General features: G+C 47.0%; 55 non-coding genes across 55 annotated transcripts; all 55 read right to left on the bottom strand.

The window, feature by feature from the left end:
- Nucleotides 1-185: 185 nt before the first annotated feature.
- On the bottom strand, nucleotides 186-304 carry LOC145146398 (5S ribosomal RNA). Its single transcript, XR_013727344.1, has one exon. It is a non-coding gene; the product is annotated as a 5S ribosomal RNA (ribosomal RNA).
- Nucleotides 305-533: 229 nt separating this feature from the next.
- LOC145152011 (5S ribosomal RNA) lies at nucleotides 534-652 on the bottom strand. Its single transcript, XR_013732549.1, has one exon. It is a non-coding gene; the product is annotated as a 5S ribosomal RNA (ribosomal RNA).
- Nucleotides 653-882: 230 nt separating this feature from the next.
- Nucleotides 883-1,001, bottom strand: LOC145152009 (5S ribosomal RNA). Its single transcript, XR_013732547.1, has one exon. It is a non-coding gene; the product is annotated as a 5S ribosomal RNA (ribosomal RNA).
- Nucleotides 1,002-1,236: 235 nt separating this feature from the next.
- LOC145144079 (5S ribosomal RNA) lies at nucleotides 1,237-1,355 on the bottom strand. The gene has a single exon (XR_013725100.1). It is a non-coding gene; the product is annotated as a 5S ribosomal RNA (ribosomal RNA).
- A 229-nt stretch (nucleotides 1,356-1,584) lies between these two features.
- LOC145152008 (5S ribosomal RNA) lies at nucleotides 1,585-1,703 on the bottom strand. The gene has a single exon (XR_013732546.1). It is a non-coding gene; the product is annotated as a 5S ribosomal RNA (ribosomal RNA).
- A 225-nt stretch (nucleotides 1,704-1,928) lies between these two features.
- On the bottom strand, nucleotides 1,929-2,047 carry LOC145155797 (5S ribosomal RNA). Its single transcript, XR_013736225.1, has one exon. It is a non-coding gene; the product is annotated as a 5S ribosomal RNA (ribosomal RNA).
- Nucleotides 2,048-2,284: 237 nt separating this feature from the next.
- Nucleotides 2,285-2,403, bottom strand: LOC145147298 (5S ribosomal RNA). The gene has a single exon (XR_013728207.1). It is a non-coding gene; the product is annotated as a 5S ribosomal RNA (ribosomal RNA).
- Nucleotides 2,404-2,579: 176 nt separating this feature from the next.
- LOC145149829 (5S ribosomal RNA) lies at nucleotides 2,580-2,698 on the bottom strand. Its single transcript, XR_013730672.1, has one exon. It is a non-coding gene; the product is annotated as a 5S ribosomal RNA (ribosomal RNA).
- Nucleotides 2,699-2,955: 257 nt separating this feature from the next.
- LOC145155343 (5S ribosomal RNA) lies at nucleotides 2,956-3,074 on the bottom strand. The gene has a single exon (XR_013735789.1). It is a non-coding gene; the product is annotated as a 5S ribosomal RNA (ribosomal RNA).
- Nucleotides 3,075-3,302: 228 nt separating this feature from the next.
- LOC145152007 (5S ribosomal RNA) lies at nucleotides 3,303-3,421 on the bottom strand. Its single transcript, XR_013732545.1, has one exon. It is a non-coding gene; the product is annotated as a 5S ribosomal RNA (ribosomal RNA).
- A 230-nt stretch (nucleotides 3,422-3,651) lies between these two features.
- On the bottom strand, nucleotides 3,652-3,770 carry LOC145147156 (5S ribosomal RNA). Its single transcript, XR_013728069.1, has one exon. It is a non-coding gene; the product is annotated as a 5S ribosomal RNA (ribosomal RNA).
- A 226-nt stretch (nucleotides 3,771-3,996) lies between these two features.
- LOC145152006 (5S ribosomal RNA) lies at nucleotides 3,997-4,115 on the bottom strand. The gene has a single exon (XR_013732544.1). It is a non-coding gene; the product is annotated as a 5S ribosomal RNA (ribosomal RNA).
- A 231-nt stretch (nucleotides 4,116-4,346) lies between these two features.
- On the bottom strand, nucleotides 4,347-4,465 carry LOC145154229 (5S ribosomal RNA). The gene has a single exon (XR_013734712.1). It is a non-coding gene; the product is annotated as a 5S ribosomal RNA (ribosomal RNA).
- Nucleotides 4,466-4,695: 230 nt separating this feature from the next.
- Nucleotides 4,696-4,814, bottom strand: LOC145152005 (5S ribosomal RNA). The gene has a single exon (XR_013732543.1). It is a non-coding gene; the product is annotated as a 5S ribosomal RNA (ribosomal RNA).
- A 234-nt stretch (nucleotides 4,815-5,048) lies between these two features.
- Nucleotides 5,049-5,167, bottom strand: LOC145149221 (5S ribosomal RNA). Its single transcript, XR_013730074.1, has one exon. It is a non-coding gene; the product is annotated as a 5S ribosomal RNA (ribosomal RNA).
- A 176-nt stretch (nucleotides 5,168-5,343) lies between these two features.
- On the bottom strand, nucleotides 5,344-5,462 carry LOC145152004 (5S ribosomal RNA). The gene has a single exon (XR_013732542.1). It is a non-coding gene; the product is annotated as a 5S ribosomal RNA (ribosomal RNA).
- A 257-nt stretch (nucleotides 5,463-5,719) lies between these two features.
- Nucleotides 5,720-5,838, bottom strand: LOC145155342 (5S ribosomal RNA). Its single transcript, XR_013735788.1, has one exon. It is a non-coding gene; the product is annotated as a 5S ribosomal RNA (ribosomal RNA).
- A 229-nt stretch (nucleotides 5,839-6,067) lies between these two features.
- LOC145145517 (5S ribosomal RNA) lies at nucleotides 6,068-6,186 on the bottom strand. Its single transcript, XR_013726485.1, has one exon. It is a non-coding gene; the product is annotated as a 5S ribosomal RNA (ribosomal RNA).
- A 230-nt stretch (nucleotides 6,187-6,416) lies between these two features.
- On the bottom strand, nucleotides 6,417-6,535 carry LOC145155112 (5S ribosomal RNA). Its single transcript, XR_013735568.1, has one exon. It is a non-coding gene; the product is annotated as a 5S ribosomal RNA (ribosomal RNA).
- Nucleotides 6,536-6,764: 229 nt separating this feature from the next.
- LOC145152003 (5S ribosomal RNA) lies at nucleotides 6,765-6,883 on the bottom strand. Its single transcript, XR_013732541.1, has one exon. It is a non-coding gene; the product is annotated as a 5S ribosomal RNA (ribosomal RNA).
- A 234-nt stretch (nucleotides 6,884-7,117) lies between these two features.
- Nucleotides 7,118-7,236, bottom strand: LOC145149219 (5S ribosomal RNA). Its single transcript, XR_013730072.1, has one exon. It is a non-coding gene; the product is annotated as a 5S ribosomal RNA (ribosomal RNA).
- Nucleotides 7,237-7,412: 176 nt separating this feature from the next.
- Nucleotides 7,413-7,531, bottom strand: LOC145152002 (5S ribosomal RNA). The gene has a single exon (XR_013732540.1). It is a non-coding gene; the product is annotated as a 5S ribosomal RNA (ribosomal RNA).
- Nucleotides 7,532-7,788: 257 nt separating this feature from the next.
- Nucleotides 7,789-7,907, bottom strand: LOC145155341 (5S ribosomal RNA). Its single transcript, XR_013735787.1, has one exon. It is a non-coding gene; the product is annotated as a 5S ribosomal RNA (ribosomal RNA).
- A 229-nt stretch (nucleotides 7,908-8,136) lies between these two features.
- Nucleotides 8,137-8,255, bottom strand: LOC145145516 (5S ribosomal RNA). The gene has a single exon (XR_013726484.1). It is a non-coding gene; the product is annotated as a 5S ribosomal RNA (ribosomal RNA).
- A 229-nt stretch (nucleotides 8,256-8,484) lies between these two features.
- Nucleotides 8,485-8,603, bottom strand: LOC145152001 (5S ribosomal RNA). Its single transcript, XR_013732539.1, has one exon. It is a non-coding gene; the product is annotated as a 5S ribosomal RNA (ribosomal RNA).
- Nucleotides 8,604-8,829: 226 nt separating this feature from the next.
- Nucleotides 8,830-8,948, bottom strand: LOC145152000 (5S ribosomal RNA). The gene has a single exon (XR_013732538.1). It is a non-coding gene; the product is annotated as a 5S ribosomal RNA (ribosomal RNA).
- A 232-nt stretch (nucleotides 8,949-9,180) lies between these two features.
- Nucleotides 9,181-9,299, bottom strand: LOC145154910 (5S ribosomal RNA). The gene has a single exon (XR_013735378.1). It is a non-coding gene; the product is annotated as a 5S ribosomal RNA (ribosomal RNA).
- Nucleotides 9,300-9,528: 229 nt separating this feature from the next.
- On the bottom strand, nucleotides 9,529-9,647 carry LOC145143849 (5S ribosomal RNA). Its single transcript, XR_013724880.1, has one exon. It is a non-coding gene; the product is annotated as a 5S ribosomal RNA (ribosomal RNA).
- Nucleotides 9,648-9,877: 230 nt separating this feature from the next.
- On the bottom strand, nucleotides 9,878-9,996 carry LOC145151998 (5S ribosomal RNA). Its single transcript, XR_013732536.1, has one exon. It is a non-coding gene; the product is annotated as a 5S ribosomal RNA (ribosomal RNA).
- A 234-nt stretch (nucleotides 9,997-10,230) lies between these two features.
- Nucleotides 10,231-10,349, bottom strand: LOC145147297 (5S ribosomal RNA). The gene has a single exon (XR_013728206.1). It is a non-coding gene; the product is annotated as a 5S ribosomal RNA (ribosomal RNA).
- Nucleotides 10,350-10,525: 176 nt separating this feature from the next.
- On the bottom strand, nucleotides 10,526-10,644 carry LOC145154880 (5S ribosomal RNA). The gene has a single exon (XR_013735349.1). It is a non-coding gene; the product is annotated as a 5S ribosomal RNA (ribosomal RNA).
- Nucleotides 10,645-10,875: 231 nt separating this feature from the next.
- Nucleotides 10,876-10,993, bottom strand: LOC145145874 (5S ribosomal RNA). Its single transcript, XR_013726827.1, has one exon. It is a non-coding gene; the product is annotated as a 5S ribosomal RNA (ribosomal RNA).
- Nucleotides 10,994-11,222: 229 nt separating this feature from the next.
- LOC145136567 (5S ribosomal RNA) lies at nucleotides 11,223-11,341 on the bottom strand. Its single transcript, XR_013720541.1, has one exon. It is a non-coding gene; the product is annotated as a 5S ribosomal RNA (ribosomal RNA).
- Nucleotides 11,342-11,573: 232 nt separating this feature from the next.
- Nucleotides 11,574-11,692, bottom strand: LOC145152469 (5S ribosomal RNA). The gene has a single exon (XR_013732993.1). It is a non-coding gene; the product is annotated as a 5S ribosomal RNA (ribosomal RNA).
- A 231-nt stretch (nucleotides 11,693-11,923) lies between these two features.
- On the bottom strand, nucleotides 11,924-12,042 carry LOC145151997 (5S ribosomal RNA). The gene has a single exon (XR_013732535.1). It is a non-coding gene; the product is annotated as a 5S ribosomal RNA (ribosomal RNA).
- A 231-nt stretch (nucleotides 12,043-12,273) lies between these two features.
- On the bottom strand, nucleotides 12,274-12,392 carry LOC145147296 (5S ribosomal RNA). Its single transcript, XR_013728205.1, has one exon. It is a non-coding gene; the product is annotated as a 5S ribosomal RNA (ribosomal RNA).
- A 177-nt stretch (nucleotides 12,393-12,569) lies between these two features.
- Nucleotides 12,570-12,688, bottom strand: LOC145139603 (5S ribosomal RNA). The gene has a single exon (XR_013721954.1). It is a non-coding gene; the product is annotated as a 5S ribosomal RNA (ribosomal RNA).
- A 228-nt stretch (nucleotides 12,689-12,916) lies between these two features.
- LOC145136560 (5S ribosomal RNA) lies at nucleotides 12,917-13,035 on the bottom strand. The gene has a single exon (XR_013720540.1). It is a non-coding gene; the product is annotated as a 5S ribosomal RNA (ribosomal RNA).
- Nucleotides 13,036-13,268: 233 nt separating this feature from the next.
- On the bottom strand, nucleotides 13,269-13,387 carry LOC145152468 (5S ribosomal RNA). Its single transcript, XR_013732992.1, has one exon. It is a non-coding gene; the product is annotated as a 5S ribosomal RNA (ribosomal RNA).
- Nucleotides 13,388-13,618: 231 nt separating this feature from the next.
- Nucleotides 13,619-13,737, bottom strand: LOC145151996 (5S ribosomal RNA). The gene has a single exon (XR_013732534.1). It is a non-coding gene; the product is annotated as a 5S ribosomal RNA (ribosomal RNA).
- A 231-nt stretch (nucleotides 13,738-13,968) lies between these two features.
- Nucleotides 13,969-14,087, bottom strand: LOC145147295 (5S ribosomal RNA). Its single transcript, XR_013728204.1, has one exon. It is a non-coding gene; the product is annotated as a 5S ribosomal RNA (ribosomal RNA).
- Nucleotides 14,088-14,264: 177 nt separating this feature from the next.
- On the bottom strand, nucleotides 14,265-14,383 carry LOC145139599 (5S ribosomal RNA). Its single transcript, XR_013721952.1, has one exon. It is a non-coding gene; the product is annotated as a 5S ribosomal RNA (ribosomal RNA).
- Nucleotides 14,384-14,612: 229 nt separating this feature from the next.
- Nucleotides 14,613-14,731, bottom strand: LOC145155421 (5S ribosomal RNA). The gene has a single exon (XR_013735862.1). It is a non-coding gene; the product is annotated as a 5S ribosomal RNA (ribosomal RNA).
- Nucleotides 14,732-14,960: 229 nt separating this feature from the next.
- Nucleotides 14,961-15,078, bottom strand: LOC145145873 (5S ribosomal RNA). The gene has a single exon (XR_013726826.1). It is a non-coding gene; the product is annotated as a 5S ribosomal RNA (ribosomal RNA).
- A 229-nt stretch (nucleotides 15,079-15,307) lies between these two features.
- Nucleotides 15,308-15,426, bottom strand: LOC145150838 (5S ribosomal RNA). The gene has a single exon (XR_013731651.1). It is a non-coding gene; the product is annotated as a 5S ribosomal RNA (ribosomal RNA).
- A 230-nt stretch (nucleotides 15,427-15,656) lies between these two features.
- LOC145152564 (5S ribosomal RNA) lies at nucleotides 15,657-15,775 on the bottom strand. The gene has a single exon (XR_013733096.1). It is a non-coding gene; the product is annotated as a 5S ribosomal RNA (ribosomal RNA).
- A 231-nt stretch (nucleotides 15,776-16,006) lies between these two features.
- LOC145145872 (5S ribosomal RNA) lies at nucleotides 16,007-16,124 on the bottom strand. The gene has a single exon (XR_013726825.1). It is a non-coding gene; the product is annotated as a 5S ribosomal RNA (ribosomal RNA).
- A 226-nt stretch (nucleotides 16,125-16,350) lies between these two features.
- LOC145145546 (5S ribosomal RNA) lies at nucleotides 16,351-16,469 on the bottom strand. Its single transcript, XR_013726513.1, has one exon. It is a non-coding gene; the product is annotated as a 5S ribosomal RNA (ribosomal RNA).
- Nucleotides 16,470-16,700: 231 nt separating this feature from the next.
- On the bottom strand, nucleotides 16,701-16,819 carry LOC145155651 (5S ribosomal RNA). The gene has a single exon (XR_013736080.1). It is a non-coding gene; the product is annotated as a 5S ribosomal RNA (ribosomal RNA).
- Nucleotides 16,820-17,049: 230 nt separating this feature from the next.
- LOC145146290 (5S ribosomal RNA) lies at nucleotides 17,050-17,167 on the bottom strand. Its single transcript, XR_013727242.1, has one exon. It is a non-coding gene; the product is annotated as a 5S ribosomal RNA (ribosomal RNA).
- Nucleotides 17,168-17,396: 229 nt separating this feature from the next.
- Nucleotides 17,397-17,515, bottom strand: LOC145152563 (5S ribosomal RNA). The gene has a single exon (XR_013733095.1). It is a non-coding gene; the product is annotated as a 5S ribosomal RNA (ribosomal RNA).
- A 231-nt stretch (nucleotides 17,516-17,746) lies between these two features.
- LOC145145871 (5S ribosomal RNA) lies at nucleotides 17,747-17,864 on the bottom strand. The gene has a single exon (XR_013726824.1). It is a non-coding gene; the product is annotated as a 5S ribosomal RNA (ribosomal RNA).
- A 227-nt stretch (nucleotides 17,865-18,091) lies between these two features.
- Nucleotides 18,092-18,210, bottom strand: LOC145145545 (5S ribosomal RNA). The gene has a single exon (XR_013726512.1). It is a non-coding gene; the product is annotated as a 5S ribosomal RNA (ribosomal RNA).
- Nucleotides 18,211-18,442: 232 nt separating this feature from the next.
- Nucleotides 18,443-18,561, bottom strand: LOC145152466 (5S ribosomal RNA). The gene has a single exon (XR_013732989.1). It is a non-coding gene; the product is annotated as a 5S ribosomal RNA (ribosomal RNA).
- Nucleotides 18,562-18,792: 231 nt separating this feature from the next.
- LOC145151995 (5S ribosomal RNA) lies at nucleotides 18,793-18,911 on the bottom strand. Its single transcript, XR_013732533.1, has one exon. It is a non-coding gene; the product is annotated as a 5S ribosomal RNA (ribosomal RNA).
- Nucleotides 18,912-19,006: the final 95 nt, after the last annotated feature.

The following is a 19,006-nucleotide window of genomic DNA, read 5'->3' as shown; positions in this document are numbered from 1 at the left end:
GTGGGACCCACGAGACCGATCGGCTCCGTTCCAAAAATACGAAAACCATGAACCATGAACCATGAACCATGAACCATGAACCATGAAGCGGAGGCCACCCGAGCATAGAAATAGCAAGAAAGAAAAAAAAACAAAAAAAAAACCGCACGTGAAATCTAAAAAAACGCAAACGGGCAACGAAAAAAGGGGTGCAACACGAGGACTTCCCAGGGGGTCACCCATCCTAGTACTACTCTCGCCCAAGCACGCTTAACTGCGGAGTTCTGATTGAATCCGGTGCATTAGTGCTGGTATGATCGCACCCGAAATACTATTCATGATTATTGCTTTTATGTCTTAAAAGACGCAGAACCTCCTTTGTTTTCGTACGCGAGGCGTGGGACCCACGTGACCGATGGGCTCCGTTCCAAAAATACGAAAACCATGAACCATGAAGCGGAGGCCACCCGAGCATAGAAATAGCAAGAAAGAAAAAAAACAAAAAAAACCGCACGTAAAATCTAAAAAAAACCGCAAACAGGCAACGAAAAAGGGGGGTGCAACACGAGGACTTCCCAGGGGGTCACCCATCCTAGTACTACTCTCGCCCAAGCACGCTTAACTGCGGAGTTCTGATGGGATCCGGTGCATTAGTGCTGGTATGATCGCACCCGAAATACTATCCATGCTTATTGCTTTTATGTTTTAAAAGACGCAGAACCTCCTTTGTTTTCGTAAGCGAGGCGTGGGACCCACGTGACCGATCGGCTCCGTTCCAAAAATACGAAAACCATGAACCATGAAGCGGAGGCCACCCGAGCATAGAAATAGCAAGAAAGAAAAAAAAACAAAAAAAAACCGCACGTAAAATCTAAAAAAAACGCAAACAGGCAACGAAAAAGGGGGGTGCAACACGAGGACTTCCCAGGGGGTCACCCATCCTAGTACTACTCTCGCCCAAGCACGCTTAACTGCGGAGTTCTGATGGGATCCGGTGCATTAGTGCTGGTATGATCGCACCCGAAATACTATCCATGTTTATTGCTTTTATGTCTTAAAAGACGCAGAACCTCCTTTGTTTTCGTACGCGAGGCGTGGGACCCACGTGACCGATCGGCTCCGTTGCAAAAATACGAAAACCATGAACCATGAAGCGGAGGCCACCCGAGCATAGAAATAGCAAGAAAGAAAAAAAAACAAAAAAAAAAAAAAACCGCACGTAAAATCTAAAAAAACGCAAACGGGCAATGAAAAAGGGGGGTGCAACACGAGGACTTCCCAGGGGGTCACCCATCCTAGTACTACTCTCGCCCAAGCACACTTAACTGCGGAGTTCTGATGCGATCCGGTGCATTAGTGCTGGTATGATCGCACCCGAAATACTATCCATGCTTATTGCTTTTATGTCTTAAAAGACGCAGAACCTCCTTTGTTTTCGTACGCGAGGCGTGGGACCCACGTGACCGATCGACTCCGTTCCAAAAATACGAAAACCATGAACCATGAAGCGGAGGCCACCCGAGCATAGAAATAGCAAGAAAGAAAAAAAAACAAAAAAAAACCGCACGTAAAATCTAAAAAAAACGCAAACAGGCAACGAAAAAGGGGGTGCAACACGAGGACTTCCCAGGGGGTCACCCATCCTAGTACTACTCTCGCCCAAGCACGCTTAACTGCGGAGTTCTGATGGGATCCGGTGCATTAGTGCTGGTATGATCGCACCCGAAATACTATCCATGCTTATTGCTTTTATGTCTTAAAAGACGCAGAACTTCCTTTGTTTTCGTACGCGAGGCGTGGGACCCACGTGACCGATCGGCTCCGTTCCAAAAATACGAAAACCATCAACCATTAAGCGGAGGCCACCCGAGCATAGAAACAGCAAGAAAGAAAAAAAAAAAAAACCGCACGTAAAATCTAAAAAAAACGCAAACAGGCAACGAAAAAAGGGGGTGCAACACGAGGACTTCCCAGGGGGTCACCCATCCTAGTACTACTCTCGCCCAAGCACACTTAACTGCGGAGTTCTGATGGGATCCGGTGCATTAGCGCTGGTATGATCGCACCCGAAATACTATCCATGCTTATTGCTTTTATGTCTTAAAAGACGCAGAACCTCCTTTGTTTTCGTACGCGAGGCGTGGGACCCACGTGACCGATTGGCTCCGTTCCAAAAATACGAAAACCATCAACCATGAAGCGGAGGCCACCCGAGCATAGAAACAGCAAGAAAGAAAAAAAAACAAAAAAAAAAAAACAGCACGTAAAATCTAAAAAAAAAAACGCAAACGGGCAACGAAAAAGGAGGGTGCAACACGAGGACTTCCCAGGGGGTCACCCATCCTAGTACTACTCTCGCCCAAGCACGCTTAACTGCGGAGTTCTGATGGGATCCGGTGCATTAGTGCTGGTATGATCGCAGAACCTCCTTCGTAAGCGAGGCGTGGGACCCACGTGACCGATCGGCTCCGTTCCAAAAATACGAAAACCATGAACCATGAAGCGGAGGCCACCCGAGCATAGAAATAGAAAGAAAGAAAAAAAAACAAAAAAAAACCGCACGTAAAATCTAAAAAAAACGCAAACGGGCAACGAAAAAAGGGGTGTAACACGAGGACTTCCCAGGGGGTCACCCATCCTAGTACTACTCTCGCCCAAGCACGCTTAACTGCGGAGTTCTGATGGGATCTGGTGCATTACAGCTGGTATGATCGCACCCGAAATACTATCCATGCTTATTGCTTTTATGTCTTAAAAGACGCAGAACCTCCTTTGTTTTCGTACGCGAGGCGTGGGACCCACGAGACCGATCGGCTCCGTTCCAAAAATACGAAAACCATGAACCATGAACCATGAACCATGAACCATGAACCATGAAGCGGAGGCCACCCGAGCATAGAAATAGCAAGAAAGAAAAAAAAACAAAAAAAAAACCGCACGTAAAATCTAAAAAAACGCAAACGGGCAACGAAAAAAGGGGTGCAACACGAGGACTTCCCAGGGGGTCACCCATCCTAGTACTACTCTCGCCCAAGCACGCTTAACTGCGGAGTTCTGATGGAATCCGGTGCATTAGTGCTGGTATGATCGCACCCGAAATACTATTCTTGATTATTGCTTTTATGTCTTAAAAGACGCAGAACCTCCTTTGTTTTCGTACGCGAGGCGTGGGACCCACGTGACCGATCGGCTCCGTTCCAAAAATACGAAAACCATGAACCATGAAGCGGAGGCCACCCGAGCATAGAAATAGCAAGAAAGAAAAAAAAACAAAAAAAACCGCACGTAAAATCTAAAAAAAACGCAAACAGCAACGAAAAAGGGGGGTGCAACACGAGGACTTCCCAGGGGGTCACCCATCCTAGTACTACTCTCGCCCAAGCACGCTTAACTGCGGAGTTCTGATGGGATCCGGTGCATTAGTGCTGGTATGATCGCACCCGAAATACTATCCATGCTTATTGCTTTTATGTTTTAAAAGACGCAGAACATCCTTTGTTTTCGTAAGCGAGGCGTGGGACCCACGTGACCGATCGGCTCCGTTCCAAAAATACGAAAACCATGAACCATGAAGCGGAGGCCACCCGAGCATAGAAATAGCAAGAAAGAAAAAAAAACAAAAAAAAACCGCACGTAAAATCTAAAAAAAACGCAAACAGGCAACGAAAAAGGGGGGTGCAACACGAGGACTTCCCAGGGGGTCACCCATCCTTGTACTACTCTCGCCCAAGCACGCTTAACTGCGGAGTTCTGATGGGATCCGGTGCATTAGTGTTGGTATGATCGCACCCGAAATACTATCCATGCTTATTGCTTTTATGTCTTAAAAGATGCAGAACCTCCTTTGTTTTCGTACGCGAGGCGTGGGACCCACGTGACCGATCGGCTCCGTTCCAAAAATACGAAAACCATCAACCATGAAGCGGAGGCCACCCGAGCATAGAAACAGCAAGAAAGAAAAAAAAAAAAAAACCGCACGTAAAATCTAAAAAAAACGCAAACAGGCAACGAAAAAGGGGGGTGCAACACGAGGACTTCCCAGGGGGTCACCCATCCTAGTACTACTCTCGCCCAAGCACGCTTAACTGCGGAGTTCTGATGGGATCCGGTGCATTAGTGCTGGTATGATCGCACCCGAAATACTATCCATGTTTATTGCTTTTATGTCTTAAAAGACGCAGAACCTCCTTTGTTTTCGTACGCGTGGCGTGGGACCCACGAGACCGATCGGCTCCGTTCCAAAAATACGAAAACCATGAACCATGAAGCGGAGGCCACCCGAGCATAGAAATAGCAAGAAAGAAAAAAAAAAACAAAAAAAACCGCACGTAAAATCTAAAAAAAACGCAAACAGGCAACGAAAAAGGGGGGTGCAACACAAGGACTTCCCAGGGGGTCACCCATCCTAGTACTACTCTCGCCCAAGCACGCTTAACTGCGGAGTTCTGATGGGATCCGGTGCATTAGTGCTGGTATGATCGCACCCGAAATAGTATCCATGCTTATTGCTTTTATGTCTTAAAAGACGCAGAACCTCCTTTGTTTTCGTAAGCGAGGCGTGGGACCCACGTGACCGATCGGCTCCGTTCCAAAAATACGAAAACCATGAACCATGAAGCGGAGGCCACCCGAGCATAGAAATAGCAAGAAACAAAAAAAAAAACAAAAAAAACCGCACGTAAAATTTTAAAAAAACGCAAACAGGCAACGAAAAAGGGGGTGCAACACGAGGACTTCCCAGGGGGTCACCCATCCTAGTACTACTCTCGCCCAAGCACGCTTAACTGCGGAGTTCTGATGGGATCCGGTGCATTAGTGCTGGTATGATCGCACCCGAAATACTATCCATGCTTATTGCTTTTATGTCTTAAAAGACGCAGAACCTCCTTTGTTTTCGTACGCGAGGCGTGGGACCCACGTGACCGATTGATTCCGTTCCAAAAATACGAAAACCATCAACCATGAAGCGAAGGCCACCCGAGCATAGAAACAGCAAGAAAGAAAAAAAAAACAAAAAAAAAAAACAGCACGTAAAATCTAAAAAAAACGCAAACGGGCAACGAAAAAGGAGGGTGCAACACGAGGACTTCCCAGGGGGTCACCCATCCTAGTACTACTCTCGCCCAAGTACGCTTAACTGCGGAGTTCTGATGGGATCCGGTGCATTAGTGCTGGTATGATCGCAGAACCTCCTTCGTAAGCGAGGCGTGGGACCCACGTGACCGATCGGCTCCGTTCCAAAAATACGAAAACCATGAACCATGAAGCGGAGGCCACCCGAGCATAGAAATAGCAAGAAAGAAAAAAAAACAAAAAAAAACCGCACGTAAAATCTAAAAAAAACGCAAACGGGCAACGAAAAAAGGGGTGCAACACGAGGACTTCCCAGGGGGTCACCCATCCTAGTACTACTCTCGCCCAAGCACGCTTAACTGCGGAGTTCTGATGGGATCCGGTGCATTAGTGCTGGTATGATCGCACCCGAAATACTATCCATGCTTATTGCTTTTATGTCTTAAAAGACGCAGAACCTCCTTTGTTTTCGTACGCGAGGCGTGGGACCCACGAGACCGATCGGCTCCGTTCCAAAAATACGAAAACCATGAACCATGAACCATGAACCATGAACCATGAACCATGAAGCGGAGGCCACCCGAGCATAGAAATAGCAAGAAAGAAAAAAAAACAAAAAAAAAACCGCACGTAAAATCTAAAAAAACGCAAACGGGCAACGAAAAAAGGGGTGCAACACGAGGACTTCCCAGGGGGTCACCCATCCTAGTACTACTCTCGCCCAAGCACGCTTAACTGCGGAGTTCTGATGGAATCCGGTGCATTAGTGCTGGTATGATCGCACCCGAAATACTATTCTTGATTATTGCTTTTATGTCTTAAAAGACGCAGAACCTCCTTTGTTTTCGTACGCGAGGCGTGGGACCCACGTGACCGATCGGCTCCGTTCCAAAAATACGAAAACCATGAACCATGAAGCGGAGGCCACCCGAGCATAGAAATAGCAAGAAAGAAAAAAAAACAAAAAAAACCGCACGTAAAATCTAAAAAAAACGCAAACAGGCAACGAAAAAGGGGGGTGCAACACGAGGACTTCCCAGGGGGTCACCCATCCTAGTACTACTGTCGCCCAAGCACGCTTAACTGCGGAGTTCTGATGGGATCCGGTGCATTAGTGCTGGTATGATCGCACCCGAAATACTATCCATGCTTATTGCTTTTATGTTTTAAAAGACGCAGAACATCCTTTGTTTTCGTAAGCGAGGCGTGGGACCCACGTGACCGATCGGCTCCGTTCCAAAAATACGAAAACCATGAACCATGAAGCGGAGGCCACCCGAGCATAGAAATAGCAAGAAAGAAAAAAAAACAAAAAAAAACCGCACGTAAAATCTAAAAAAAACGCAAACAGGCAACGAAAAAGGGGGGTGCAACACGAGGACTTCCCAGGGGGTCACCCATCCTAGTACTACTCTCGCCCAAGCACGCTTAACTGCAGAGTTCTGATGGGATCCGGTGCATTAGTGCTGGTATGATCGCACCCGAAATACTATCCATGCTTATTGCTTTTATGTCTTAAAAGACGCAGAACCTCCTTTGTTTTCGTAAGCGAGGCGTGGGACCCACGTGACCGATCGGCTCCGTTCCAAAAATACGAAAACCATGAACCATGAAGCGGAGGCCACCCGAGCATAGAAATAGCAAGAAAGAAAAAAAAAACAAAAAAAACCGCACGTAAAATTTTAAAAAAACGCAAACAGGCAACCAAAAAGGGGGTGCAACACGAGGACTTCCCAGGGGGTCACCCATCCTAGTACTACTCTCGCCCAAGCACGCTTAACTGCGGAGTTCTGATGGGATCCGGTGCATTAGTGCTGGTATGATCGCACCCGAAATACTATCCATGCTTATTGCTTTTATGTCTTAAAAGACGCAGAACCTCCTTTGTTTTCGTACGCGAGGCGTGGGACCCACGTGACCGATTGGCTCCGTTCCAAAAATACGAAAACCATCAACCATGAAGCGAAGGCCACCCGAGCATAGAAACAGCAAGAAAGAAAAAAAAAACAAAAAAAAAAAACAGCACGTAAAATCTAAAAAAAACGCAAACGGGCAACGAAAAAGGAGGGTGCAACACGAGGACTTCCCAGGGGGTCACCCATCCTAGTACTACTCTCGCCCAAGTACGCTTAACTGCGGAGTTCTGATGGGATCCGGTGCATTAGTGCTGGTATGATCGCAGAACCTCCTTCGTAAGCGAGGCGTGGGACCCACGTGACCGATCGGCTCCGTTCCAAAAATACGAAAACCATGAACCATGAAGCGGAGGCCACCCGAGCATAGAAATAGCAAGAAAGAAAAAAAAACAAAAAAAAACCGCACGTAAAATCTAAAAAAAACGCAAACGGGCAACGAAAAAAGGGGTGCAACACGAGGACTTCCCAGGGGGTCACCCATCCTAGTACTACTCTCGCCCAAGCACGCTTAACTGCGGAGTTCTGATGGGATCCGGTGCATTAGTGCTGGTATGATCGCACCCGAAATACTATCCATGCTTATTGCTTTTATGTCTTAAAAGACGCAGAACCTCCTTTGTTTTCGTACGCGAGGCGTGGGACCCACGAGACCGATCGGCTCCGTTCCAAAAATACGAAAACCATGAACCATGAACCATGAACCATGAACCATGAACCATGAAGCGGAGGCCACCCGAGCATAGAAATAGCAAGAAAGAAAAAAAAACAAAAAAAAAACCGCACGTAAAATCTAAAAAAACGCAAACGGGCAACGAAAAAAGGGGTGCAACACGAGGACTTCCCAGGGGGTCACCCATCCTAGTACTACTCTCGCCCAAGCACGCTTAACTGCGGAGTTCTGATGGAATCCGGTGCATTAGTGCTGGTATGATCGCACCCGAAATACTATTCTTGATTATTGCTTTTATGTCTTAAAAGACGCAGAACCTCCTTTGTTTTCGTACGCGAGGCGTGGGACCCACGTGACCGATCGGCTCCGTTCCAAAAATACGAAAACCATGAACCATGAAGCGGAGGCCACCCGAGCATAGAAATAGCAAGAAAGAAAAAAAAACAAAAAAAACCGCACGTAAAATCTAAAAAAAACGCAAACAGGCAACGAAAAAGGGGGGTGCAACACGAGGACTTCCCAGGGGGTCACCCATCCTAGTACTACTGTCGCCCAAGCACGCTTAACTGCGGAGTTCTGATGGGATCCGGTGCATTAGTGCTGGTATGATCGCACCCGAAATACTATCCATGCTTATTGCTTTTATGTTTTAAAAGACGCAGAACATCCTTTGTTTTCGTAAGCGAGGCGTGGGACCCACGTGACCGATCGGCTCCGTTCCAAAAATACGAAAACCATGAACCATGAAGCGGAGGCCACCCGAGCATAGAAATAGCAAGAAAGAAAAAAAAACAAAAAAAACCGCACGTAAAATCTAAAAAAAACGCAAACAGGCAACGAAAAAGGGGGGTGCAACACGAGGACTTCCCAGGGGGTCACCCATCCTAGTACTACTCTCGCCCAAGCACGCTTAACTGCGGAGTTCTGATGGGATCCGGTGCATTAGTGCTGGTATGATCGCACCCGAAATACTATCCATGCTTATTGCTTTTATGTCTTAAAAGACGCAGAACCTCCTTTGTTTTCGTACGCGAGGCGTGGGACCCACGTGACCGATCGGCTCCGTTCCAAAAATACGAAAACCATCAACCATGAAGCGGAGGCCACCCGAGCATAGAAACAGCAAGAAAGAAAAAAAAAAAAAAACCGCACGTAAAATCTAAAAAAAACGCAAACAGACAACGAAAAAGGGGGGTGCAACACGAGGACTTCCCAGGGGGTCACCCATCCTAGTACTACTCTCGCCCAAGCACGCTTAACTGCGGAGTTCTGATGGGATCCGGTGCATTAGTGCTGGTATGATCGCACCCGAAATACTATCCATGTTTATTGCTTTTATGTCTTAAAAGACGCAGAACCTCCTTTGTTTTCGTACGCGTGGCGTGGGACCCACGAGACCGATCGGCTCCGTTCCAAAAATACGAAAACCATCAACCATGAAGCGGAGGCCACCCGAGCATAGAAATAGCAAGAAAGAAAAAAAAAACAAAAAAAAAACCGCACGTAAAATCTAAAAAAACGCAAACGGGCAACGAAAAAGGGGGGGTGCAACACGAGGACTTCCCAGGGGGTCACCCATCCTAGTACTACTCTCGCCCAAGCACGCTTAACTGCGGAGTTCTGATGGGATCCGGTGCATTAGTGCTGGTATGATCGCACCAGAAATACTATCCATGCTTATTGCTTTTATGTTTTAAAAGACGCAGAACCTCCTTTGTTTTCGTAAGCGAGGCGTGGGACCCACGTGACCGATCGGCTCCGTTCCAAAAATACGAAAACCATGAACCATGAAGCGGAGGCCACCCGAGCATAGAAATAGCAAGAAAGAAAAAAAAACAAAAAAAACCGCACGTAAAATCTAAAAAAAACGCAAACAGGCAACGAAAAAGGGGGGTGCAACACGAGGACTTCCCAGGGGGTCACCCATCCTAGTACTACTCTCGCCCAAGCACGCTTAACTGCGGAGTTCTGATGGGATCCGGTGCATTAGTGCTGCTATGATCGCACCCGAAATAGTATCCATGCTTATTGCTTTTATGTCTTAAAAGACGCAGAATCTCCTTTGTTTTCGTAAGCGAGGCGTGGGACCCACGTGACCGATCGGCTCCGTTCCAAAAATACGAAAACCATGAACCATGAAGCGGAGGCCACCCGAGCATAGAAATAGCAAGAAAGAAAAAAAAAACAAAAAAAACCGCACGTAAAATTTAAAAAAAACGCAAACAGGCAACGAAAAAGGGGGGTGCAACACGAGGACTTCCCAGGGGGTCACCCATCCTAGTACTACTCTCGCCCAAGCACGCTTAACTGCGGAGTTCTGATGGGATCCGGTGCATTAGTGCTGGTATGATCGCACCCGAAATACTATCCATGCTTATTGCTTTTATGTCTTAAAAGACGCAGAACCTCCTTTGTTTTCGTACGCGAGGCGTGGGACCCACGTGACCGATTGGCTCCGTTCCAAAAATACGAAAACCATCAACCATGAAGCGAAGGCCACCCGAGCATAGAAACAGCAAAAAAGAAAAAAAAAACAAAAAAAAAAAACAGCACGTAAAATCTAAAAAAAACGCAAACGGGCAACGAAAAAGGAGGGTGCAACACGAGGACTTCCCAGGGGGTCACCCATCCTAGTACTACTCTCGCCCAAGCACGCTTAACTGCGGAGTTCTGATGGGATCCGGTGCATTAGTGCTGGTATGATCGCAGAACCTCCTTCGTAAGCGAGGCGTGGGACCGACGAGACCGATCGGCTCCGTTCCAAAAATACGAAAACCATGAACCATGAAGCGGAGGCCACCCGAGCATAGAAATAGCAAGAAAGAAAAAAAAACAAAAAAAAAACCGCACGTAAAATCTAAAAAAACGCAAACGGGCAACGAAAAAAGGGGTGCAACACGAGGACTTCCCAGGGGGTCACCCATCCCAGTACTACTCTCGCCCAAGCACGCTTAACTGCGGAGTTCTGATGGGATCCAGTGCATTAGTGCTGGTATGATCGCACCCGAAATACTATCCATGCTTATTGCTTTTATGTCTTAAAAGACGCAGAACCTCCTTTGTTTTCGTACGCGAGGCGTGGGACCCACGAGACCGATCGGCTCCGTTCCAAAAATACGAAAACCATGAACCATGAAGCGGAGGCCACCCGAGCATAGAAATAGCAAGAAAGAAAAAAAAAACAAAAAAAAAAACCGCACGTAAAATCTAAAAAAACGCAAACGGGCAACGAAAAAAGGGGTGCAACACGAGGACTTCCCAGGGGGTCACCATCCTAGTACTACTCTCGCCCAAGCACGCTTAACTGCGGAGTTCTGATGGGATCCGGTGCATTAGTGCTGGTATGATCGCACCCGAAATACTATCCATGCTTATTTCTTTTATGTCTTAAAAGACGCAGAACCTTCTTTGTTTTCGTACGCGAGACGTGGGACCCACGAGACCGATCGGCTCCGTTCCAAAAATACGAAAACCATGAACCATGAAGCGGAGTCCACCCGAGCATAGAAATAGCAAGAAAGAAAAAAAAAAAAAAAAAAAACCGCACGTAAAATCTAAAAAAACGCAAATGGGCAACGAAAAAAGGGGTGCAACACGAGGACTTCCCAGGGGGTCACCCATCCTAGTACTACTCTCGCCCAAGCACGCTTAACTGCGGAATTCTGATGGGATCCGGTGCATTAGTGCCGGTATGATCGCACCCGAAATATTATCCATGCTTATTGCTTTTATGTCTTAAAAGACGCAGAACCTCCTTTGTTTTCGTACGCGAGGCGTGGGACCCACGAGACCGATCGGCTCCGTTCCAAAAATACGAAAACCATGAACCATGAAGCGGAGGCCACCCGAGCATAGAAATAGCAAGAAAGAAAAAAAAAACAAAAAAAAAACCGCACGTAAAATCTAAAAAAAACGCAAACAGGCAACGAAAAAGGGGGGTGCAACACGAGGACTTCCCAGGGGGTCACCCATCCTAGTACTACTCTCGCCCAAGCACGCTTAACTACGGAGTTCTGATGGGATCCGGTGCATTAGTGCTGGTATGATCGCACCCGAAATACTATCCATGCTTATTGCTTTTATGTCTTAAAAGACGCAGAACCTCCTTTGTTTTCGTAAACGAGGCGTGGGACCCACGTGACCGATCGGCTCCGTTCCAAAAATACGAAAACCATGAACCATGAAGCGGAGGCCACTCGAGCATAGAAATAGCAAGAAAGAAAAAAAAAACAAAAAAAAACCGCACGTAAAATTTAAAAAAAACGCAAACAGGCAACGAAAAAAGGGGGTGCAACACGAGGACTTCCCAGGGGGTCACCCATCCTAGTACTACTCTCGCCCAAGCACGCTTAACTGCGGAGTTCTGATGGGATCCGGTGCATTAGTGCTGGTATGATCGCACCCGAAATACTATCCATGCTTATTGCTTTTATGTCTTAAAAGACGCAGAACCTCCTTTGTTTTCGTACGCGAGGCGTGGGACCCACGTGACCGATTGGCTCCGTTCCAAAAATACGAAAACCATCAACCATGAAGCGGAGGCCACCCGAGCATAGAAACAGCAAGAAAGAAAAAAAAACAAAAAAAAAACAGCACGTAAAATCTAAAAAAAACGCAAACGGGCAACGAAAAAGGAGGGTGCAACACGAGGACTTCCCAGGGGGTCACCCATCCTAGTACTACTCTCGCCCAAGCACGCTTAACTGCGGAGTTCTGATGGGATCCGGTGCATTAGTGCTGGTATGATCGCAGAACCTCCTTCGTAAGCGAGGCGTGGGACCCACGTGACCGATCGGCTCCGTTCCAAAAATACGAAAACCATGAACCATGAAGCGGAGGCCACCCGAGCATAGAAATAGCAAGAAAGAAAAAAAAACAAAAAAAAACCGCACGTAAAATCTAAAAAAAACGCAAACAGGCAACGAAAAAGGGGGGTGCAACACGAGGACTTCCCAGGGGGTCACCCATCCTAGTACTACTCTCGCCCAAGCACGCTTAACTGCGGAGTTCTGATGGGATCCGGTGCATTAGTGCTGGTATGATCACAACCGAAATACTATTCATGATTATTGCTTTTATGTGTTAAAAGACGCAGAACCTCCTTTGTTTTCGTACGCGAGGCGTGGGACCCACGAGACCGATCGGCTCCGTTCCAAAAATACGAAAACCATGAACCATGAAGCGGAGGCCACCCGAGCATAGAAATAGCAAGAAAGAAAAAAAAACAAAAAAAAACCGCACGTAAAATCTAAAAAAACGCAAACGGGCAACGAAAAAAGGGGTGCAACACGAGGACTTCCCAGGGGGTCACCCATCCTAGTACTACTCTCGCCCAAGCACGCTTAACTGCGGAATTCTGATGGGATCCGGTGCATTAGTGCCGGTATGATCGCACCCGAAATATTATCCATGCTTATTGCTTTTATGTCTTAAAAGACGCAGAACCTCCTTTGTTTTCGTACGCGAGGCGTGGGACCCACGAGACCGATCGGCTCCGTTCCAAAAATACGAAAACCATGAACCATGAAGCGGAGGCCACCCGAGCATAGAAATAGCAAGAAAGAAAAAAAAAACAAAAAAAAAAACCGCACGTAAAATCTAAAAAAAACGCAAACAGGCAACGAAAAAGGGGGGTGCAACACGAGGACTTCCCAGGGGGTCACCCATCCTAGTACTACTCTCGCCCAAGCACGCTTAACTACGGAGTTCTGATGGGATCCGGTGCATTAGTGCTGGTATGATCGCACCCGAAATACTATCCATGCTTATTGCTTTTATGTCTTAAAAGACGCAGAACCTCCTTTGTTTTCGTAAACGAGGCGTGGGACCCACGTGACCGATCGGCTCCGTTCCAAAAATACGAAAACCATGAACCATGAAGCGGAGGCCACCCGAGCATAGAAATAGCAAGAAAGAAAAAAAAAACAAAAAAAAACCGCACGTAAAATTTAAAAAAAACGCAAACAGGCAACGAAAAAAGGGGGTGCAACACGAGGACTTCCCAGGGGGTCACCCATCCTAGTACTACTCTCGCCCAAGCACGCTTAACTGCGGAGTTCTGATGGGATCCGGTGCATTAGTGCTGGTATGATCGCACCCGAAATACTATCCATGCTTATTGCTTTTATGTCTTAAAAGACGCAGAACCTCCTTTGTTTTCGTACGCGAGGCGTGGGACCCACGTGACCGATTGGCTCCGTTCCAAAAATACGAAAACCATCAACCATGAAGCGGAGGCCACCCGAGCATAGAAACAGCAAGAAAGAAAAAAAAACAAAAAAAAAACAGCACGTAAAATCTAAAAAAAACGCAAACGGGCAACGAAAAAGGAGGGTGCAACACGAGGACTTCCCAGGGGGTCACCCATCCTAGTACTACTCTCGCCCAAGCACGCTTAACTGCGGAGTTCTGATGGGATCCGGTGCATTAGTGCTGGTATGATCGCAGAACCTCCTTCGTAAGCGAGGCGTGGGACCCACGTGACTGATCGGCTCCGTTCCAAAAATACGAAAACCATGAACCATGAAGCGGAGGCCACCCGAGCATAGAAATAGCAAGAAAGAAAAAAAAACAAAAAAAAACCGCACGTAAAATCTAAAAAAAACGCAAACAGGCAACGAAAAAGGGGGGTGCAACACGAGGACTTCCCAGGGGGTCACCCATCCTAGTACTACTCTCGCCCAAGCACGCTTAACTGCGGAGTTCTGATGGGATCCGGTGCATTAGTGCTGGTATGATCACAACCGAAATACTATTCATGATTATTGCTTTTATGTGTTAAAAGACGCAGAACCTCCTTTGTTTTCGTACGCGAGGCGTGGGACCCACGAGACCGATCGGCTCCGTTCCAAAAATACGAAAACCATGAACCATGAAGCGGAGGCCACCCGAGCATAGAAATAGCAAGAAAGAAAAAAAAACAAAAAAAAAACCGCACGTAAAATCTAAAAAAACGCAAACGGGCAACGAAAAAAGGGGTGCAACACGAGGACTTCCCAGGGGGTCACCCATCCCAGTACTACTCTCGCCCAAGCACGCTTAACTGCGGAGTTCTGATGGGATCCGGTGCATTAGTGCTGGTATGATCGCACCAGAAATACTATCCATGCTTATTGCTTTTATGTCTTAAAAGACGCAGAACCTCCTTTGTTTTCGTACGCGAGGCGTGGGACCCACGAGACCGATCGGCTCCGTTCCAAAAATACGAAAACCATGAACCATGAAGCGGAGGCCACCCGAGCATAGAAATAGCAAGAAAGAAAAAAAAACAAAAAAAAAACCGCACGTAAAATCTAAAAAAACGCAAACGGGCAACGAAAAAAGGGGTGCAACACGAGGACTTCCCAGGGGGTCACCATCCTAGTACTACTCTCGCCCAAGCACGCTTAACTGCGGAGTTCTGATGGGATCCGGTGCATTAGTGCTGGTATGATCGCACCCGAAATACTATCCATGCTTATTTCTTTTATGTCTTAAAAGACGCAGAACCTCCTTTGTTTTCGTACGCGAGAAGTGGGACCCACGAGACCGATCGGCTCCGTTCCAAAAATACGAAAACCATGAACCATGAAGCGGAGGCCACCCGAGCATAGAAATAGCAAGAAAGAAAAAAAAACAAAAAAAAAACCGCACGTAAAATCTAAAAAAACGCAAACGGGCAACGAAAAAAGGGGTGCAACACAAGGACTTCCCAGGGGGTCACCCATCCTAGTACTACTCTCGCCAAAGCACGCTTAACTGCGGAATTCTGATTGGATCCGGTGCATTAGTGCTGGTATGATCACAACCGAAATACTATTCATGATTATTGCTTTTATGTGTTAAAAGACGCAGAACCTCCTTTGTTTTCGTACGCGAGGCGTGGGACCCACGAGACCGATCGGCTCCGTTCCAAAAATACGAAAACCATGAACCATGAAGCGGAGGCCACCCGAGCATAGAAATAGCAAGAAAGAAAAAAAAAACAAAAAAAAAACCGCACGTAAAATCTAAAAAAACGCAAACGGGCAACGAAAAAAGGGGTGCAACACGAGGACTTCCCAGGGGGTCACCCATCCCAGTACTACTCTCGCCCAAGCACGCTTAACTGCGGAGTTCTGATGGGATCCGGTGCATTAGTGCTGGTATGATCGCACCCGAAATACTATCCATGCTTATTGCTTTTATGTCTTAAAAGACGCAGAACCTCCTTTGTTTTCGTACGCGAGGCGTGGGACCCACGAGACCGATCGGCTCCGTTCCAAAAATACGAAAACCATGAACCATGAAGCGGAGGCCACCCGAGCATAGAAATAGCAAGAAAGAAAAAAAAAACAAAAAAAAAAACCGCACGTAAAATCTAAAAAAACGCAAACGGGCAACGAAAAAAGGGGTGCAACACGAGGACTTCCCAGGGGGTCACCATCCTAGTACTACTCTCGCCCAAGCACGCTTAACTGCGGAGTTCTGATGGGATCCGGTGCATTAGTGCTGGTATGATCGCACCCGAAATACTATCCATGCTTATTTCTTTTATGTCTTAAAAGACGCAGAACCTCCTTTGTTTTCGTACGCGAGACGTGGGACCCACGAGACCGATCGGCTCCGTTCCAAAAATACGAAAACCATGAACCATGAAGCGGAGGCCACCCGAGCATAGAAATAGCAAGAAAGAAAAAAAAAAAAAAAAACCGCACGTAAAATCTAAAAAAACGCAAACGGGCAACGAAAAAAGGCGTGCAACACGAGGACTTCCCAGGGGGTCACCCATCCTAGTACTACTCTCGCCCAAGCACGCTTAACTGCGGAATTCTGATGGGATCCGGTGCATTAGTGCCGGTATGATCGCACCCGAAATATTATCCATGCTTATTGCTTTTATGTCTTAAAAGACGCAGAACCTCCTTTGTTTTCGTACGCGAGGCGTGGGACCCACGAGACCGATCGGCTCCGTTCCAAAAATACGAAAACCATGAACCATGAAGCGGAGGCCACCCGAGCATAGAAATAGCAAGAAAGAAAAAAAAAACAAAAAAAAAAACCGCACGTAAAATCTAAAAAAACGCAAACGGGCAACGAAAAAAGGGGTGCAACACGAGGACTTCCCAGGGGGTCACCCATCCCAGTACTACTCTCGCCCAAGCACGCTTAACTGCAGAGTTCTGATGGGATCCGGTGCATTAGTGCTGGTATGATCGCACCCGAAATACTATCCATGCTTATTGCTTTTATGTCTTAAAAGACGCAGAACCTCCTTTGTTTTCGTACGCGAGGCGTGGGACCCACGAGACCGATCGGCTCCGTTCCAAAAATACGAAAACCATGAACCATGAAGCGGAGGCCACCCGAGCATAGAAATAGCAAGAAAGAAAAAAAAAACAAAAAAAAAAACCGCACGTAAAATCTAAAAAAACGCAAACGGGCAACGAAAAAAGGGTGCAACACGAGGACTTCCCAGGGGGTCACCATCCTAGTACTACTCTCGCCCAAGCACGCTTAACTGCGGAGTTCTGATGGGATCCGGTGCATTAGTGCTGGTATGATCGCACCCGAAATACTATCCATGCTTATTTCTTTTATGTCTTAAAAGACGCAGAACCTCCTTTGTTTTCGTACGCGAGACGTGGGACCCACGAGACCGATCGGCTCCGTTCCAAAAATACGAAAACCATGAACCATGAAGCGGAGGCCACCCGAGCATAGAAATAGCAAGAAAGAAAAAAAAAAAAAAAAAAAACCGCACGTAAAATCTAAAAAAACGCAAACGGGCAACGAAAAAAGGGGTGCAACACGAGGACTTCCCAGGGGGTCACCCATCCCAGTACTACTCTCGCCCAAGCACGCTTAACTGCGGAGTTCTGATGGGATCCGGTGCATTAGTGCTGGTATGATCGCACCCGAAATACTATCCATGCTTATTGCTTTTATGTCTTAAAAGACGCAGAACCTCCTTTGTTTTCGTACGCGAGGCGTGGGACCCACGAGACCGATCGGCTCCGTTCCAAAAATACGAAAACCATGAACCATGAAGCGGAGGCCACCCGAGCATAGAAATAGCAAGAAAGAAAAAAAAAACAAAAAAAAAAACCGCACGTAAAATCTAAAAAAACGCAAACGGGCAACGAAAAAAGGGGTGCAACACGAGGACTTCCCAGGGGGTCACCATCCTAGTACTACTCTCGCCCAAGCACGCTTAACTGCGGAGTTCTGATGGGATCCGGTGCATTAGTGCTGGTATGATCGCACCCGAAATACTATCCATGCTTATTTCTTTTATGTCTTAAAAGACGCAGAACCTCCTTTGTTTTCGTACGCGAGACGTGGGACCCACGAGACCGATCGGCTCCGTTCCAAAAATACGAAAACCATGAACCATGAAGCGGAGGCCACCCGAGCATAGAAATAGCAAGAAAGAAAAAAAAAAAAAAAAAACCGCACGTAAAATCTAAAAAAACGCAAACGGGCAACGAAAAAAGGCGTGCAACACGAGGACTTCCCAGGGGGTCACCCATCCTAGTACTACTCTCGCCCAAGCACGCTTAACTGCGGAATTCTGATGGGATCCGGTGCATTAGTGCCGGTATGATCGCACCCGAAATATTATCCATGCTTATTGCTTTTATGTCTTAAAAGACGCAGAACCTCCTTTGTTTTCGTACGCGAGGCGTGGGACCCACGAGACCGATCGGCTCCGTTCCAAAAATACGAAAACCATGAACCATGAAGCGGAGGCCACCCGAGCATAGAAATAGCAAGAAAGAAAAAAAAAACAAAAAAAAAACCGCACGTAAAATCTAAAAAAAACGCAAACAGGCAACGAAAAAGGGGGGTGCAACACGAGGACTTCCCAGGGGGTCACCCATCCTAGTACTACTCTCGCCCAAGCACGCTTAACTACGGAGTTCTGATGGGATCCGGTGCATTAGTGCTGGTATGATCGCACCCGAAATACTATCCATGCTTATTGCTTTTATGTCTTAAAAGACGCAGAACCTCCTTTGTTTTCGTAAACGAGGCGTGGGACCCACGTGACCGATCGGCTCCGTTCCAAAAATACGAAAACCATGAACCATGAAGCGGAGGCCACCCGAGCATAGAAATAGCAAGAAAGAAAAAAAAAACAAAAAAAAACCGCACGTAAAATTTAAAAAAAACGCAAACAGGCAACGAAAAAAGGGGGTGCAACACGAGGACTTCCCAGGGGGTCACCCATCCTAGTACTACTCTCGCCCAAGCACGCTTAACTGCGGAGTTCTGATGGGATCCGGTGCATTAGTGCTGGTATGATCGCACCCGAAATACTATCCATGCTTATTGCTTTTATGTCTTAAAAGACGCAGAACCTCCTTTGTTTTCGTACGCGAGGCGTGGGACCCACGTGACCGATTGG

The sequence above is a fragment of the Lactuca virosa genome, chromosome 1 (genome assembly GCF_052849685.1).
Source record: "Lactuca virosa cultivar CGN04683 chromosome 1, Lactuca_virosa_CGN04683_v6, whole genome shotgun sequence".
Lineage (NCBI taxonomy): Eukaryota > Viridiplantae > Streptophyta > Magnoliopsida > Asterales > Asteraceae > Lactuca > Lactuca virosa.
This window is presented reverse-complemented; position numbering and strand designations above follow the sequence as displayed.